The sequence below is a fragment of the Lipotes vexillifer genome, unplaced genomic scaffold, assembly GCF_000442215.2.
Source record: "Lipotes vexillifer unplaced genomic scaffold, Lipotes_vexillifer_v1.1 scaffold253, whole genome shotgun sequence".
Taxonomy (NCBI): Eukaryota; Metazoa; Chordata; class Mammalia; order Artiodactyla; family Lipotidae; genus Lipotes; species Lipotes vexillifer.
In genome coordinates, this window is record NW_006780322.1 from 3,084,018 (window position 1) to 3,103,581 (window position 19,564).

Genomic DNA, 19,564 nt, shown 5'->3' on the forward strand with positions numbered 1-19,564 from the left:
CTCCCTTGCGAGGGCCCACTCTCGAAGCCCGAGAATGTGGGCTGCTGGCCAGGCTCTCACCTGTCCTCTCTTCTTCCCCTCACAGGTCTTTGGCTGGCTGTGTGCCAGGCCCTGGAGAACAGTACGTCCGCTCTGAGTGGTGAGTCCCGTCCCCTTGGTGTGGGGTGGTGTGTGGAGCATTGCACGGCGGCAGACTCTGGCTGCCTTGTGGAGCCTGAGCTCTAAGCTTCCTCCCGGGGCTCCTGGCCGCTGAGCTCCCGCACAGCTGTCTCCTGCACCCTCTCTGTCCTCTGTGCCAGGGGCCCAGGGAGAGCTCCTGGGAGGTCTTAACTGCTGGCCTCAGGGCTTGCCCTCTCCCTTCTCTGATCAGACAATCACTGTGGGCAGGGGTGCCGGAAAGCAGAGCCTGCACGACCTACAAGCTGGGAAGCGTCACATTATAATCCATCTAAAGAAGAGCCCAGATTCCTAAACCCTTGTGTCTCCTTCTGCCTGGTGATTTTGTTTAGTTATTTTCCAGTTTATCTTTTGACATTTGTAGTCATATTTCCCTGGTTTCGTTTGCAAGATCCTCAATCAACAGATTGGAAAGTTGGGAAACGTGGGAGGCAAACCGTTCACAGGCAGAGGATCACAGAAAGCATCAGCTTTTAGCATTTGTCCATGTGCGCTAATATTTTTATACAGTTAGTTGGGAAACGTGGGAGGCAAACCATTCACGGGCAGAGGATCACAGAAAGCATCGGCCTTTAACGTTTGTCCATGTGCGCTAATATTTTTATACAGTTAGTCATGATGAGGAAACTATTTGGATTCCTGCTTTTTAAATTCAAGGTTTGGAGTTGTGCATTTTTCCATGTTGCTAGAAAGTCTTGAAATTTATCCTTTTAAAATGTCATGATGTTCCATGAAAATGGACATATGTGGTTTAATTAGGCATTTCCCATGGGATATTTTTGTTGCCTCCAGTTTAAATTATAATGCTACATCTTGATGCCTAGAAGGTGTTTCCTTCTTTTGGATTCTTTCCTTAGGCCATATCTCCAGGAGCAAGGATAAATATATTTATGAACCTTTTAACAAATTGCCAAATAGCTTTCCAAGTGAATTGAGCTGATTTCTATGCCAGCAATGCATGATTCTGCCAGTTTCACTGTTCCCTCGTTGACATGAAGTATGCTCCCATCTGTTGTTGCAGTGGCCCCTGCTGTGTTTCCCTAGTTATCTCAGGGAGGTGCCTGGGCAGGAGGTGGTCCTATGCATTCATAAATTCTCTAACCAACCACACAGTGTCCCTGGTACTTGGCTCTTCTCTTCCTCTAGACCTTTCCATCCAAACACAGTGGAGGTGATGCTGCCACTCCCACCGAGTACCAGTCTCCTCTTGGAGCTGTTATTCTTGATGCGCTTGAACCATTAAGGTGTCCAAGCCACTTGGTGGCCCATGTTGCCACAGATGCCTTTCTTCCTCTGTGTTATTCTTTTCTGGGACTCGGGGTAGAAGGAGCTGGCCTTCCCAATGTGGTGCTTTTAGAGTCCAGGGTCTGCCAGAGTTTCCATGAAGCAGTCCTTTCACTTTTTAATTACTTCCCCCGTCACAATGGGCTCAGATATGGTATATAGGGAAGGGGAGATAGCTTTGTGACTCCCCCATGCTGTTTTCAGAACTGCCCCACCCCCCCTCCTGGGATGCATGTACCCGCCAGGTGCATCTCCAGCCTCTGCTGGTGCTCACGGTAGGACCTGGCGGGCCAAGAGCCAGGGTCTCCTCTAAGTCACTTGTAGGTGACAGTTTGTGGTGATGGCAAATCTTGATGCTACCTCCATGGGGACAGGTACTCCTGGTTATTTTATCCCCTCCTCCCATTGCATCCATTTGTACAAGAAAGGCCTAGGGGATGTCGTACCTCAGCCATTCCCCTCAGGGGCCTGGCGTGGCTCCTGCTGAGGCCCTTTGTGGTTTCACAGGCTCTTCTGGGTAGAAATGGGAAAACCTTTTATTCATCCAGAGAATGACTGTCCTTGCTGCAGTAGTGACCAACCTCTCTTCCATCTTTCATTTCTGGACTTGCTTCTGTGAGATAGTCTCAGGTCCTTGTTGATATCAGAGACATGCTCTCCCTCATGATGATGTATGTTCGGAAAACAGTATTGTGTCCTGCCCTTTTGCACATGACCCTGTAACTGGCTGAGTGCCACTCTGTAGCCCAGTGTGGTGGGTGAGAGCAGAGGCGGTGCCACACCTTCTAGTGTCCAGGGGGCCTTGAGATCTTGGAGTTGGTTGGTGATATGTGGAGAAGGGAGGTGGGCTGCCAATCTGGTCTCTGCATTGCTCTCTGTTTGATGGGTTACTTAGCTATGGGACTTGTGCCCCAGAGAGGTTAATGGAATAGTTCTTTCCATGTTTGCTTACTCTCTACCCTACTCCATTGGACCGACACTTGAGTCCAGAGAAGGCTGGGCTAGTTAGTAGACAAGTCCAAATGGTGATGGCCATGTCATAGCCACCCCTCCAAGGGCTAGGGCTTTGTGACTAAATCAGACTTGTTTGCTCAACTTTCTCTTTCTTTAGGGTGACCTTCCTATCTCCTAGAAGGCTCCCCAGGCCCTGGTAGGCCTTAACCATCCCATCCCACCCTGACTCTGTCCTCTCCAGACATGGCTAAAATCCTGCTGTCGATGCAGCTCAAACTGGGGACAACCCCTGCCAGCCACACTCACTACCCCAGCACTGGGGTATGTGTGTATTTAATTCTTGACTAATTCAGGAAGTAAAACTATCTGTTACTGTTTATAATAGAAATCTTCATACATAGAAAAGGAGAAATAATAGTGAAATCAATCCCCATATACCCATCACCCAGCTTCAACGATTAGGATCACTCTGCAATTTTTTCTTTCATCTATTCTCTCACCTTTTTGAGTTTTATCTTTGTTAGGATAGTTTAAAACAAAGTCCATTTCACTTGTGAACACTGCTTATATCTAACAGGTAGGAACAAAACCATAGTTCAGTTACACCAACAAAAGCAACAAGAATTCTTTTTTTGTTAGATCCTTAAATATGGAGGATGGATGATGCTGAATTCGAATTTGTGGCACTTCATTTAATTTGCATTCCCTTTGTCACAAGATTAGACGTTTTAGATTTTTTGTTGTTGTTGTTCTAGATTTTTTTTTTTTTCCTCACGTGTTATGCAGGATCTTAGTTCCGCAATCAGGGATCGAACCCGTGCCCCCCTGCAGTGGAACTGAGGAATCTTAACCACTGGACTGCCAGGGAAGTCCCTGATTTTCATTCCCTTTGATGTTTTCATATTTTGCTTTCTACTTATATTTCTTTTCAGGTCAACACTGCTTTTGTAAAATGTGCTCATTTATATACTGGGTGACTGACTTTCACATCTGAGTCCCTCCTATAACCCTTATGCTCTGGATGTTGGTGGGCTCATTTACTAAATCCTAAAACTATCCATTTAGGGTGTGAAGATGGGTTGTTTTAGGACAGAAGCTATGAGAGCTTCACCCATGGCATAAATATGCAGGTCTCTTCACTCTAAGAGTTGATTGGAATGAGAAACAGTAATGGACATAAGAAGGTTTGGGTACATCCCTGATTGATGGTGCTGGAGCAAAGGACTGTAGGCATACTCAGAATCAAGCTCTAACATTTTGATGGAGCGGCGTAGAGAGAAAATTGCAAACTCCATGTGCCAATCAGGAGTAGAATATGAGCTTGAAGGAACAGGGGCTGATCCCATGCGGCTTTCTTGTGCTTTTCCCCCAGAAAAGTTCAATGTTCTCATGACTTCATGGGTGCTCCTGACTTTCTTGTTGAGGTTTCATTGGTTTCTTCCAATCTTCCTTTTTATAAAGCCCCATATGTGGAGGGTAGATGATGCCAGAGGCATGGGAAACTGGCATTATTGTCATCAGTAAATGCTTCTCAGACATCTGCTTTGGGTGGGACATTGGAGGGATACATGCCTCAGGCTGAAGGTTAGGAATCCTGGGCATTGGGCCCATCTGGTCTGAGTTTTGTCAAGTCCCTGGGCAAGTTATTCATCTGGTTCCTGTTTGGATCTTAGTTTCCTCATCTGTTGGCCTTGAATCAGAAATAACCTGTGACGTTTTTCACGTGATCACTCTGATGGATAGATAGAGACTACCTGGAAAGCTTTGCTGAGGATTATAAGGCTGCCTTCATACTGTTAGGAAATATGGCAGTGGTCAACTGGCGGTGCCTGCCACAGGCCTCAGGTAGGCTGGTGGTAGTGTGACCGCCACGTATCTCATTCTCTTGGAGCCAGGTGCTATTTTACATTCAGGTTCTAACATTATAGTTACTGGACAACTTCTGTGTCCTTGTCCCCACTACACAGGTGAACCCATAATGAGAGCCTCATAGTGACAGAAGGCAACCACAGCTGATTGCTTAGTGCATGATTTAGAAAATAATTGCTACAAGAGTGAAGTCAGTAGTCTGGGAGTCAGGACAGAAAATTTGTCTCTGGTTGGTTGTCAATTTGTAAAGCATGCAGAGAAACATTAGCTGGAGGCAAGGTGAGGGTGGCAGGCAGCACCTACAGCTTAGAGCTTCGCATCCTTCACAAAGAGTTACAGCCTATCTTCAAAGGCACCTTTTAATGCCCTGACAAGGGACAGAATGCATCCTGGTTAAGTTGTTGGGTGGCTGCTTGCTTAACCCTCGGAAATGTTGCGTAGTTCCCAGGCTGCCCAGGAGGTTCTCATGTTTTCGTGAGACTTGCTGTAATGACCGAGGGGTGTGGTGAGGGCCTTGCTCCGGCACCTGGGAGCCAGGCTCCCTGTGCTATCTTCCTTGCACGATCTGGGTACTCGGGTGACTCTTTAAACCTCTGAATTCGGCTCCTTCCTCTAGCCTGTGTCTAATGACCCCCACCGGGAACCGGGCAGTGTTGGAAGCCTCACTTAATTCAGCATCTGGGAGACTTCAGAGGCGATGATAAAAGACCATGGAAAATTCACAGTGCTGTTATTCATGGGGAAGGTCACTCTTATCGGCTTGCTTGGGGAGATGGTGGTCAGATTTTGGTGGGGACTTTGGGCTTAACTATGTTGAGAAGGCGAGTTTGGGCTGGGAGTGCAGAGGGAGGGCAAATCGGATTACAGGGAGCAGTCTTTGAAGGCGTTACTTGTTTGGAAAACAGGTAGAACATGGGTCAGCCAGCAAGCAAGGGATCTGTTTATTGCTCATCTCACCTAACAAAAGCTTTTCAGAACTGCAAACCACTTCCCCGTTCCATTGTCTGGAGTTTTCCCACGTGGAGCTGAAGTCATTCTAAAATTAGAAAGCTCACGTGCTCTACCCAGGTACGTGGTTCACTGTTCCAAATATGTGTCTGTAGCACAAGAGACTTGGTATGACTTTGTTAGAGGCTAAAGGCACAGACAGCCGTAGGTGCCGGGACTAGCTCACTTCAGAGGACACTTAGTGGACCGTGGAGCCTCAGGAGAGAGAGAGGGACTCTTTCTCCTTTCCTCATTTTACCTTTTACTTTCTGCAGAGGAAACTGTGCTGGATCAGAGGGAAGTTTGCTTGGGGTAGTAGACAGGCCACAGGATGTGGAATCCAGGATTGTAATTCTGACTCACTAGCTGTGTGACATCTGTAATGCTCTTAAATCTCCCTGAACCCCAGCTCCCCGTCGATAAAATTAAGGAGTTGGATTAAGGCAGTCTTTTCAAACTGTGAGTCACAAAATCACTTTAGTGGGTCACAACGAACATTTTTTAAAAGGAGATCGAATAGTTTAGACTAGAGAATTTCAGAGTGCATTACATGAAGGAAAGTCAGGTAGTGTTTCATGATACTCTTGTTTTGGTTATTCATGGATTTATATATTGGCATTCTGCATTCGTTTACCTGTCTAAGCTGCACCCATACTGCATCCTCTGTAATTTCCATATTTGATTTCTTCGGCCTAAGAACTTAGACGCTTGCAAAGTAAGTGCTGTAAATCTTTGTAGATTTACGTATACCTTTCCCCCCATACACCTAGTCTGTTTTAGTTGTCTTGTTCACCCCTAATTTGACAGCAGTTCTTTTTTTTTTTAACATCTTTATTGGAGTATAATTGCTTTACAGTGGTGTGTTAGTTTCTGCTTTATAACAAAGTGAATCAGCTATACATACACGTATATCCCCATATCTCCTCCCTCTTGCATCTCCCTCCCACCCTCCCTATCCCACCCATCTAGGTGGACACAAAGCACTGAGCTGATCTCCCTGTGCTATGTGGCTGCTTCCCACTAGCTATCTGTTTTACATTTGGTAGTGTGTATATGACAGCAGTTCTTTTTGTCTACTCACCTTTATCAAGTCTTTCCAGAACACTCCACTTACAATAGAAACAACAGCTCTTTCCTTATGCATAGATATGTCATTAGTTTATGTAATATGTAATTAAATTATGTAAATACAATAATGAGCACAACTGACATAAATAGGTTCGGGAACAAACACACATGTCCTCTTGGTAAATATATAGCTTCACTGGTAAAAAGAGAAACGGGCTGGTAAGCTAGAGTAGCCAACTAATTGAGCTTTTGCACTCTGAGGACATTGGTCTAGTTGTTTTAACAAAGGAGTGGAGAGGATGGATTGGGAAAGCAAGGCCCTGGTTTAAGTTGAGCTCAGATAAGAGAGCATCTACCAGCTTTGAAAAAAGCAAAGCAAGTGACACAACTCCTGGATTTCTAAAAATCAAGGCCTATAGAAGCCTACTGTTCTCCCACTTTTTAGTTTTCAACTTTTATTTAGCACACACTTATTAGGTACTACCTTATACCAGGCGTTGTGCTAGGCCCTGGAGATACACATGAGAAGTAACTATGAGCCCTGGCATCAGAGAGCATAGGGTCAGGCAGATGATGGTGATGATTCTTACATCTCAAAGTAAATCATAAACATAGACCATGTGATCTACCATATGGATTTCTTTGAAGAAAACACCTGCTTCCACTATATGCAGACTTCCCTTTTTTTTTTTTTTTTTAATGCGGTACACAGGCCTCTCACTGCTGTGGCCTCTCCCTTTGCGGAGCACAGCCTCCGGACGCACAGGCCCAGTGGCCATGGCTCACGGGCCCAGCCGCTCTGCGGCGCGTGGGATCCTCCCGGACCGGGGCACGAACCCGCATCCCCTGCATCGGCAGGTGGACTGTCAACCACTGTGCCACCAGGGAAGCCCCCCATTTTTAATCCAAGTGCCAAACTGTATACTTTTTATTTTCTTTGATAAATTGCTTCGTGCTCAGTTTGGCCTGTGGTGCCGAGCTGATTTTCCATCTGATTAATCACATGTCTGGGCTGTGGTTGGCATCTGTGGAGCTGGCAAAATCCACAGAATTGCTGAGTAGTGAGGCCCCACAGATTGTGGCCATTTACTCTGTACCTACCATGAAGATCATTCTAATACCAGTTCATTCCATCTCTGCACCACTTAGCTCAGAGTCTCAAGAGAGAGAATTGGATCGGTTTGTCCCCTTTGGTCAAGTGGTAACCCAACAGCTGTGGCAGGACTGGGAGGCGGAAGCTGCAGGTAACAAGGTGCAACAAAGATTTATTGAGCACTTATTATGTGCCAGGCCCTGATCAAAATAAAGTCTATGTTTTTAAGAACCTTATACTCCGCTGAGAAAGATAGACATATTATTAAATTTTTATCTATCAAATTGGTGCATTTTTGAGAATGGCAACACTGAGTGCTGGTGTGTGTGAGGTGAGACAGCTACATATATTGCTTATGGATGTGCATATTGACTTTCTAGGAAAGAGCTTAGTATTAATGGGGAACTTGATTCCTTAGTATTAGTAAGAACCTTAAAATTGTCCATGCCCTGTGACTCAACAGTTACACTTTTAGCCATCTATTTTACAAAAATAACCAGAGATGTTAGGTTATTCTCCATTATAGTAAAATATAGCCAATTTAAATGTCAGCAAGAGGGAAATAGTTATGGGACAGGTGGGTAGATTTTAAATGAAAGCCCTTTAAAATCATGCTGAAGAATATTTAACGATATGGGAGAATGCACATGTAAATAAACAGAAAAAGTAGTATATAAAATTGAAAATAATATATCACAATTGTACAGAGAGATGCAAAAATAAAGGGCAAACATCATATGGTATTAACATTAATTATCTCTGGCTAATGGGAATATAGGTGATTTTAATTTCCTTTGTACTTTCCTGTTTTTCTACCCTGTCTACAGCAAGCATGTTTTAATACTATAGTCAGAAATAAAAGGAGCTACATTTTTTAAAATAAATTTACTTATTTATTTATTTGGTTGTGTTGGGTCTTTGTTGCTGTGCGCGGGCTTTCTCTAGTTGCGGCAGCGGGGGCTACTCTTCGTTGTGGTGCGCGGGCTTCTCGTTGCGGTGGCTTCTCTTGTTGCGGAGCACGGGCTCTAGGTGCGCAGGCTTCAGTAGTTGTGGCTCATGGCCTCTAGAGTGTAGGCTCAGTAGTTGTGGCTCACTGGCTTAGTTTGCCACATGGTATGTAGGATCTTCCCGGACCAGGGATCGAACCTGTGTCCCCTGCATTGGCAGGCGGATTCTTAACCACTGCGCCACCAGGGAAGTCCCAAAAGGAGCTACATTTTTAAAAAGAAAGAAAAGGCTGTGGCTGACATCCTGCCCTGCCGGTCTGTTGGCCAGCACAGGTTGAATGCGTGCTGCTTCGGTCTTGCTGTCCCAGGGCTGCAGCTGTCACTGAGGCTCGGGCAGTGCTGCTGTTTCTGGAGCACAGGGACCTGCCATACTGGCCTGCATGAGGGCTGCCCCAGTCCCTGCAGCTTGGCACCCACCCCCAGGGACCTCGCTGTCTGGAGATGTTGACCCCAACAGGATAATTGCCAGTTCACCTCCAAGTTCTGGGGATGCTCATCCAAACTCTTCTTGGGTGACCCTTTGGCTCCTAAATCCTGATCCACTTTTTTTTTTTTTTTGGCTTTATTGGGCCTTCGCAGCTGCGCACGGGAGGGCTACCGACCTCCTGCATTGGCAGGCAGATTCTTAACCACTGCGCCACCAGGGAAGCCCCTGATCCAGTTTTATCTCTGGGTTTCAACAGAGAGGCTGGGCTTTTCCAGGCCCCCAACCCTAGAGTCAGTCTCTAGAATGTGAAAACTCTGGAACTGGACAGAGTTCAGATTCTCCCTCTGCCACTTACTAGCTGTGAGACCTTAAGCAAATCACCTAATCTCTCCATACCTCAGCTTCCTTATCTATGAAATAGGAATAATAGGACCTGCTCTTAGGGTTGTTGTGAGGGTTAAAAGATTACATGTAAAACACTTGGAGCTGTGTGCACACACACGTAGGTACTCTGCTGCTACCCCTCTTACTATATTATTGGTGATGCACATGTCATGACGCCAGACCTGTATCTTTATGGGTGCTTTTATCACCTGCAGTTAAGTTCTAAGGCAGTGGTTCTCGTGTCTCAATGTGCAGAATAGTCATCCTGCTGACTGTGTTACAATGCAGATTTCTGGGCCCCCGTCATCATGTGGCCCAAATCAGCACTTCTGGTCCTCAACCACATTTTGCTAAGGCCCGATGGGAAGAAGCTGTGTGGTACACGCCCTTGTAGGCTGAGGGGCTTTCTCCATAAGACAGCAACCCCTCCCCGTCCCTGGAGTTCTTGCTTCTTTGCTGGACAGAGCCGGTTTCTGGGAGTCTGTGAAATGTTTGTGTTCCAGGACTGACTTTCTAGCATTCACCTGGAAGCTTGGTAGAGGCAATCCGAAACCTCAGAACTTGGGCCATCACCTCAAAACATCCTCTTTCTTGTTACCCTTGCTGTGACAGAATGATAAACACGGAAGCTTTGGGGTAAGGCATCAGCTTTGTTTTCTGAGAGCCTGACCCAAACCTCCTGCTGCTGAGTTTGGGGAACAGCCTGGGCGTCTGGTTATTTGCGAATGAAGGAACCTTTAGCTGTTCTGATCGAGCCAGGTTCAGATGTCCTCCTAGCAGCCTCAGTCACTTTGATTTACACTTTCATTCTGAATCTCTCTTCTTCGTTTCCTGTCTGGAAAGTTATCGTACAACTTTCTTATCAGAATGTGTAACAGAAGGTGATTTCATATGTTTGACCATTTAATCACTAGGCTGCACTGACTAAAATGTTTCTTAAATACCAAAACATGCTAGCACTAGACAAGGGGGGAAATGGATAAGATGAAATAGAATGGAGGGCTCAGTTTTACTCGTGCCATTCTGGCCCTTTTTGTCCTGGCTATTGGGGGCTTGGGATGTAATAAACATCTCTCCCTGCCTTACACAGTAGGTCTAGGGAAACATTTTTTGAATCTTGAAAGTGAAAAATGTTAGCTCTTACTAGGAAATCTGGCACTAATGAATCTTCCTGGTGTTCTGGGGCATAACAAATGGAAATATAATCATGAATCACGTAACCATTCACAGGAGCCTCTATAAAAGTCCGGGTCTAGCAGGCTTTCTACCTGATATCCTGTTAAACAACCACAGCCCAGCACAGCGAAAGGCTCTAGAAACCTAGATGCACATCTAACCAGATGATAACCACGTCATAGTTGTCATTGTAGGCAATTTCCTAGGGATTTAACCCTAGGTCGGTGCTTCCCAACCTTTTTCAGAATAAAAACCTAATTTGAACGTCCAAAGTATGTGACACCTCATAGATAGTTGTTGTGCCTTTCTTTTTTTTTTTTGCGGTACATGGGCCGCTCACTGTTGTGGCCTCTCCCGTTGTGGAACACAGCCTCCGGACGCGCAGGCTCAGCGGCCATGGCTCACAGGCCCAGCCGCTCCGCGGCATGTGGGATCCTCCCTGCCCGGGGCATGAACCCACGTCCCCTGCATCGGCAGGGGGACTCTCAACCACTGCGCCACCAGGGAAGCCCAGCTGTGCCTTTAATATTAAATTCATTAATATATGAAAGTTGCAATGAGAACTCAGGAACACTTTGAAGTAAATTTGTATTTTATCGATCACAGCAGAGTTCACATAGTAATGTGACCTAACACTTATAGAACTCTCACTGTATGCTGGATACTTTTCTATATATCCGCATTTAATTCCTAGAACTCTAGGAAGAAGTTACTATTATTAGCCCCATTTTACAGTTGGCAAAACTGAGGCACAGAGAAGTTAAGTAACTTGCCCAAGATCACATAGAAAGCGGCAGAACTGGGCTTTGAACCCAGGTAACATCATTGTTGTAAGCACTTCACCACTAGGCTTGAAAAATATACACACACAGAGAGATACACATGTATCTCATTCAAACCACAGATATTACTTGAGGGAAGATTTACCAATACCTAGCATTAAATAACTCTCTAATTCTCTTTTTTTTCTACCTTCCACAAGACAAATTGGGACCAACTTTCTTGGGTTTTTAATCCTCTTTTCCACTAAAAATGAGACCTACATCTTAAAGCAAAGCATGGGCATGTATATGTATGTATATGCATGTGCACATGTGAGTGCTCATGTGTGAGCATATATGTATACATATATAAGCTTCTGTTTAATTTTATATTCTTCTTAACACAAAACTGTGGACTCTTCCTTTATACACTTATTCTTCCATTCAACGAAGACTGACTCAGTCCTAGGATATGCTGAGTCCCAGGGGAACAACTAAGACATCGTTCCTGTCCTTGAGAATCTCAGCATCTCAGGGCAGCACTGTCTGGCTAACAGATAATCACACCCTCAGGTGGCACATGTGCTGTTGGGTGGCTGCACAAGGTGTTCTTGTTCTTTGGGAGGCATCAGGGAAGGCGTCTCACAGGAAGTGACTTTTGAACTGAGTTTTGGAGGCTGAGATGGAGTTAGGCAGGCAGACTTTTGGGGAGAGGACGTGCTTGCAGGTGTGTGGAGGTGAGGTTGGAAGAAAGCGGTAGCCAGCTGAGGAAGACCGTGCGTGGACTTTGTTCTGAGGCGTATAGCTTATTATCATTGTAAATGTTTGCATAGATCTAGTCACAGAAAGGTGCTTCCTAAGGGAACCTTTTCATAGATTTACCTAAGGTGGTTGTAGCTTGGCTTTTGAAACACAAGGGGTTAAATCTAGAGAACGCCAAGGTCACAGAGTCCACGTGGATAATAACACAGCCCTCCCACTCTTTACCTTTGTCATGTGTGGTGGCCCCATTTGCTAGCTGCCTTGGGCGTATATCCAGTGGAAGTGGTAAGAAATTCTCACTTGCTCTTGGGGCTTCAGTTTTACTTGATTTCAGCTTCTCTTTAGCAGGTGAGGGAATTATGCCTTTTCACCCACTTAAGTGTGGCTTGATGAAAAGGTGCCTAAAAATAAAAATCATAAGGCTGATAGCACAGTAGTTACAGTAGAAACTAGAGTCAGCCTGGATTCAGGTCTTAACTGTGCCCTTTGGGGACTGTGATCCCGGGCAAGTTAACTTTTCTGTGCCTCAGTTTCCCCATCTGTAAAGTAGAGGTAACAACAGAGCGTCCTTCGTAGGGTCATTGTGAGGTTTAAAGAGGTGACCTGTAAAGTGCTCAAACAGGGCAAGGTGCAGAGTAAGGTCTGTGTATTGGTCACATAAATCTTTTCAAAGATAGTGAAAGCAGTGATATACATGTGAGAAACGGCATTCGAAATACGGAGATGGCCTGAAGCAGTTGGTAGCCAGGACACGGGTTGAGTTTAAAGTTGTAAAGGACTGAGCCAGGGTAAGCCATATAACTCCACGCTCAGGGGCTTGCCCTTGAAACTTAAAGGACAGGTCAGAGGAAGCCCCGCTCAGCCTGTTGGGAAGTGGTGTTATAGAACCTGTCACTTAGAAGATCCCAAAATGAAGCTCTCCTTTTAGAACTGTGGTACCCAACGTAGAGGAAACACAGCCTGGCCCTTCGGTGACAGTGATGGGAGACGTGGGATGTCGTGCTCTATTCTGAGTAGTGAGATTTAGGAGGAACGTAGAGAAGCTGGAGAAACTAAACCACCATGAGAAGCCAAGGCACCGGAGGGCAGACGAGCAAGGCGAGGGTCTCAGCTCCCTGTACGGGGTACCTGGCACAGGCTGCAGAGGCACGGAGGTGGACACGGCACAGTCACATGCTTGAGGGATTCACATTCCTGCCTCATGGAAGGCCTTTGACACCTTTGTTTAAAATAAAGTGCAAATGGGTTGCTCTCCCTCCTGTGAAGCCTTCAGGGAGAGGCTGGTGATCCTGTGTGGGGACTATTTATAGCTATTAGAAGAGAAGAGTTCAGTCCTAATTCCCCTTTTGATTCTAATGATTTCAGAATCTAAGTGGAAGCACAGGTTAGAAATGTATAAAGATGGAGAAATAATTAGCTAGTGAAACTGAGAACATACCTAATTGAGGATTGTGAGCTATTGGGATTAAATGGCTTTTAGCTTGAGAAAGAGGATATTATACTGAAGGGATCTTTGGCCGAATTTGAGTTGACTTTCTTTCTTTTTTAAAAATTAAAAAAAATATATTCATATGACTGACTGTGAGGGCTTACTACAGACAGCTGTGCTGGGCATCAGAGACGGGCAAGGGGCAGTCCCCACGCTCAGGGCCCTTTAACTGGGAAAAGTGAGGAGTAAAACTTCGAACCTTACTTGAGTTAAATGACTGCCCACCAAACTCTGTAATAACCTAAATGGGAAAAGAATCTGAAAAAGAATAGATACATGTATATGTATAGCTAAATCACTTTGCTGTACACTGAAACTAACACAACATTGTTAATCAACTCTACTCCAATATAAAATTTTTTAAAAAATTGTAAATGACTGCCCACCAGAATTATAAATAAATGCTTGTCAGGAAGGGCCAGGTGCAGGCCGTCCTCTGCCCGAGGGCCTGACGAAGGCTCCTTTGAGGAGTGAATTCTGTGAATAATCTGTGTTCTGCTCCAAGGACAGCCTTCTCAGCTTGGAATCAGCTTCAGCAACAATAGGAGCCTTGAAAATGTGTGTTTGGAGGATCCTGAGTGGTTCAGAGTCCAGGATCTCTCGTCTGTGAACCACGGAAAAGGATACGGCCTCCAGAGCATTTTCAACAAATGAAATGTAATATTTGTTGAGGATTCTGAAACAAGTCTAGGCCCCCCCCGTTCCCCGTGTACACCTTGGTGTGCCTTGTGCCAGTCATGCCCTCAGTTGGCTCCTCTAGAAGGATGAGGGGCAGCTGTGATTAGGGCACAGCGGGGGAGGCACAGACAGCCCGTTTTCACTGTGCTTGAGGGAAGGAGGTCCGCTGAGCAGGCCTTGCTTCCTACTGGTCACATTTCAAGTGAAAATGATCAGCCTTGGTAAAGAGTGTTGGTACTGCAGAGCTATGCAAATAGTCACTCTTGTAAAAACTCATGGCTAATTAAGTCAAAGTAATTCTTCAGATGTATGTTTTTGCCCATTAATGCTGCAGGTTGACTTATTTTTTTTTTTAACTTGGCTTAAATAGTATAACTTTATGAGTAAACAGAATCCCCTGAACCAGGATGTTGTTTGGGGAGAGGCTTTGACAGTGTCAATATTTTAAAATATCAGTATATTTGTATTGGTCTTCAAAGGCTTATATAATTAAAAATCTGGCACATGGAGCATGCTCAGTTCATGGTTTGCCTTTAAGAGGATGAGCGCTCAATGCTCAGTGTATCCTCCTTGAAGAGAGGATGTCTTTAGAAGCCTTTGGCAGCTGTCTAGAACTGCGCTGTCCGATACAGCAGCTGCCAGTGGCTATGGAGCCAAGTTGAGATACGTTAAAATATACAATAAACACCAGATTTTGAAGACTTCTTATTCTTTTTATGTACTGTCTTATTAATACCTGTTAATACTTGTCATCTATTGAAATGACACTATATTGACCATATTGGGTTAAATAATATTCAAATCAATTTCACTTTTTTTCCCCCGAAAGGTGACTTTCAGAAAATGCCAAATCACCCAAGCGGCTCCCGTTAATTGCTGCTAGACAACACAGCCCCAGGGCCTTGCAGCACATTTGTTTCCATTCACATCACTTCCCTCCATCCTGGGTTTTCCCCTAAAAGCCAGCCCCTTGGTTCATCTCTCATCAGCCCCATCCCAGTATCTTGTACCAACCCACATGTCTAGTGCTTTCTCGTGTACCTGTACCTGTAACAATGTTCTGCTTAGGGAATGTGGACTTGTCCTTTAAGATCTAAGTCATACATCTCTTCCTTTAGAAAGCTTCTCTGACCGTCTTTGGGCAAGATTAATTTGTCCCTCCTCTGTCCCATCCTCTTGTTTTGAAATATTGGAAATATTTGGTTTTCCCCCGCTGCTGCCTTCTCTCCTGTGGTAATCCTTGAGGACAAGGGACTGTCTTGTTCTTCTCTATATAAGGTGAATGCTTAACTCCACGCCTGACACAGCGGGCACACAGTAAAAGTTGAATGAGTAAATGAACACTAGCTCTCTGTAACACCAAGTTCTGTATAAAGACACGAAATACAGCAAGTTAACGTAGCATTGGGTTTACTTCTAAAAGTGGAGGCCACAGACTGCTAGCATAACAATCAGCTTGAGGCTTATAAAAATTAATATTCCCAGGCTTCACTCTAGACTAACAGGTTCAGTCAGGAGAAGTTAAGTCATGCTGTAGTAACAAAATTTCATTGCCTTAACAGCAAAATTTTCTCGCCCATTTAAAGTCTTGTGGGAGACTTCCCTGGTGGTCCAGTGGTCCAGTGGTTGCAGTGCAGGGGATACCGGTTCGATCCCTGTTCGGGGAACTAAGATCCCACGTGCCACGGGGTAACTAATCCCGTGCACCACAACTAGAGAACGCACGTGCCACAACTACAGAGCCCACGCGCTATGGAGCCTGCACGCCACAACTAGAGAGAAGCCTGTGCACCGAAACAAAGAGCCCGCATGCCGCAACTAAGACCTGACACAGCCAAATAAATAAATAAAAAGTTCACCGTGGGCCCTGGGTGACTCTGCAGGGAAACTGATGGTTCAGGTTAAACCTCCTGTGGGATGTAAGGTCTAGTGTCCATAGCTGAATGTTCTCACCAAGTTATGGGTCACTTTTCCGTGCTCACATTTCATTGCCTGAAGTAACGCATATGGCCGTACCTATACAGTGGCCTGGGGAGACCAAGCCTGTGTGCCTAGAAGTCGAGGGATGCATATATTGATACACAAGCCAAATGCGAATCTTTGAGGTGGAGCTGGAGAATCCACATTTTTAACTCCTTGCTGGTCCATATTCACACTAACATTTGGGGCCCATTGGGTAGGACAGGAGTTCTCAACCTTGGCTGCACATTAGAATTACCTGGGGAGTTTTAATGACACTGATGTCCTGGCCCTATCCGCCATAGACCCTAATTCACAGAGGCTGAGGGTGAGGTCCAAGCATTAGTATTTGTTCAGTCTTCCCAGGAGATTCTAGTATAAGGCCAGAGTAGAAAACCACAGGTGCAGGAAAAAGAGCAAGGGCCTTTGAATCCTGACTCCAATACAGACTAAACCTTGGTTTGCATACCTGTCAGTGGCAGTGAAGATCAAACAAATGTGAAAGTATTTGTCAGCTACAATATTGAACAAATACTGGCTATAATTATACACTGGCAAGTGTGGACTTTTTATAAACTGGATTCATGTACATTCTTATATGCACACATGCCAGTCCTCTCCCTCCCCCACACAAAGCCAGGAGGGGAAGCAAAGCACCCTCCCCACCTTTGCATCTGCCTCCTTTTTTACAGTCAGTAAATTGGGGGTGGTGGGGTCCCTCCTCCCTCCCCTCTGCTTCATGGTAAAAGGAAGTGGAAGAGGGGGGAAAAAACCCTTCCCCACTTCTATTTTCCTCTCCCTCATCTGTTCCAGAACCCTTAGCCTAGGGCTCTTACTGTGCTGTCTCCTTTCCCAGGCCCCTCCCTTCACTGCCCCTTCACTCAGACCTCTGCCTTATAGCTCTAAGCCCCTACAACCATGTTGCCAAACTCTCCCTAAAGCTCATTTCCCACTGACACCCCAGTCCCATGCCAGGGCAGACAGCAAGCACCCTGGCCCTGGAGGAGGCCCCTTCCTACTTTCTGATGGGTTTGAGCAGCATAGGAAATCCATATTCTTAGAAAAGTGGAATCCAAGGCGTTGTCCCATAGCAGTATCATTAGGACTGGCAGACTCAGCAGAACTTGAGAGATGAGTTGTGCAATAGGTAAGACCAGCTGGTCTAGCACTCTTACCCACTCTTTACAACATCTTGTTTCCTGTGGTTTAATATTTTATTTCAGGTTAGATCCTGAGATCTAACCAACTGATTTGTAACAACTTCTTGAAATGCTGCTGTTCTACAACCTGGGAATGGCCTCCGAAGTCAGTTTCCTTTAGTTTTAACAATACCACGTTGGCTTTCTTCCATTGACAGAGCTGAGAGTTTATGCTGGAATAAGCTGTTCTTAATTATTTTTCCTCTCATGTCTAACAATTTCCAAGGCAGAACAATGCAAGAGTACCTCTCAGGAAATAAATGCAGTACCACTTATGAAAATAACCCATTTTGTGCATTTGATGTGAATTGTTGACTTTATAGAAGGATCAAAAGCATCCATCAGCCTAGACAGCTGTGATACAGATCCTCTGAAATGATTCTTACCGGTCTAGCTAATATGGCTGAGGAACTTGTCAGTGGAGGTTTTATGTCAAGCATCAGATTACAGGCCACACTGACCTTTCCAAAAGCTGGAGCCCACTTCCTTCCTGCCCATCAGCCAGAGCGTCCTCTCCACCTGAGTTCTTTCTCAGAAGTCAGCAGGGCTGAAGTGCCATGTGCCCAAAGGAAAAGAGCTCCAGGGCTCAGCTCCTTGTCTGCAGGGACTGCAGGTGCAGCTTTTCCTTATGCCCAGTGCCTCCCACATGGTAGGTGCAATTGATGTTTTTCCTTGATTTGTGCATGGTGTCATGTCTCGTACAGACGTCAGAGATTTGTTGAATTAAACAGAAATATTTAGCAATCTGAAAATGAGCCCGCTTAGGTCAGATCTCCTTGGTATGCTTTCTTGCAAATGAAGATAGTTGAATAAGTATTTGAGCTCTGGTTTGAATCTCAGCCCAGTGCAGCATCTCCCACGTCATCATCGGCTATAAGAACTGGCCGCCGCAGTAGCAGCAGCCAGAGACCCAAGCCGCTCCTGCCCCACGAGGCCCCGCTGCATGCAGCTCCAACCTCCCTCTCTTCAGCAAACGCCTCTTTCCTCTTTCCTCTCCGTGCTCCAAGTCTCTGGCCTCCTTTGTTTTCCTCAGAGGTGTCAGACCCTTTTGCACTTTTGCAAGCTTTTGCACTTGCTCTCCCTTTTGCCTGGGATGCTCTCTCCGCAGTTTCCCATAACTGACTTGTCTGTGTCCTGAGGGTCTCAGATCTGCTTCCCCTTCTCAGAGCACTCTTCCCTGGATGGTGACCTCCGACGGCAGCTCTCCATCACACCTCTCTTCCTTTCCTTCGTAGCACTCACTGCTGTCTGTAATGATTTCATGTGTTTATTTACTTATCATCTGCCTGCCTTCCCCAGTCGCCCCTAATTTCCTTGAGTGCAGGGATCTTGTCTGGCTAGTTCATTAACAGCTCCCTGTGCCCAGCACAATGCTGGCCACGTAGAAGGCACTTGATATTTGTGTAAGTGAATGGAGAAATGAATGAATTTGTGCTTTATGTTACCACTGCATCTTTACAACACTCACTATGGATACATGGGGAAATTGAGGCTCAGAGGGTTTCAGGGACTTGCCCAAGGTCAGAATTAGTAACAAAGAGCTGAGATTTGATCTCAGTCTGCCTGCCTGCAAAAGTTTGTACCAGAGTCAGGTCTGAGGTTATGGTTCAGATATTTGCCTTATTCTGTACCTTCATGGATTTGTTAATAGCGAGTATTTTGTTTACTCCTGTGACGCAAAAATTCTTGTCCATGGCCCTTGAAACAGGTCATTTCCCACAGTTTTGTGCAAAAGAACCTGGTGGAAACAAGGAAATGTTCCAGCAGAAGCATATTTTGGAGGGAGCTATAGACGTTTGCTTGAGCCTGAGGATTATGGATGATTCGAGAAGTAATGCATGTCTTAAAGTCTAGGTTTTGGAAAATAAAAATAATTATGGCAGCAAATGGAAAGCAGGGCTAAGCTCCAGGCAACACTGATGATGCTTGGTAACAACACTTCCCCAGCAGCAGGAGCTTCTGAGGTTCCTCTGTATGGTGTAGCAGCAGCTTTGCAGCAGCACTGAGATCTGTCAGGGCCAGACCTCTTAGACTAGATGACTGACAGAGGGTGCCCAGTAAACTTGTTGGAAAGGAGATAAATTGCTGTCTTTAAAAACTATATTGTTATATGCCTGGGAAACACACAAATCACCAGAATGCCTGTTAGAAATATTAAGAGTATCTAGTAGGGTGCAAGTAAGAAAATAATCAGTGGTTTCCTAAAAATCAATTAAAAGTGTGCTGGGGGAGCTTCCCTGGTGGCGCAGTGGTTGAGAGTCCGCCTGCCGATGCAGGGGACGCGGGTTCG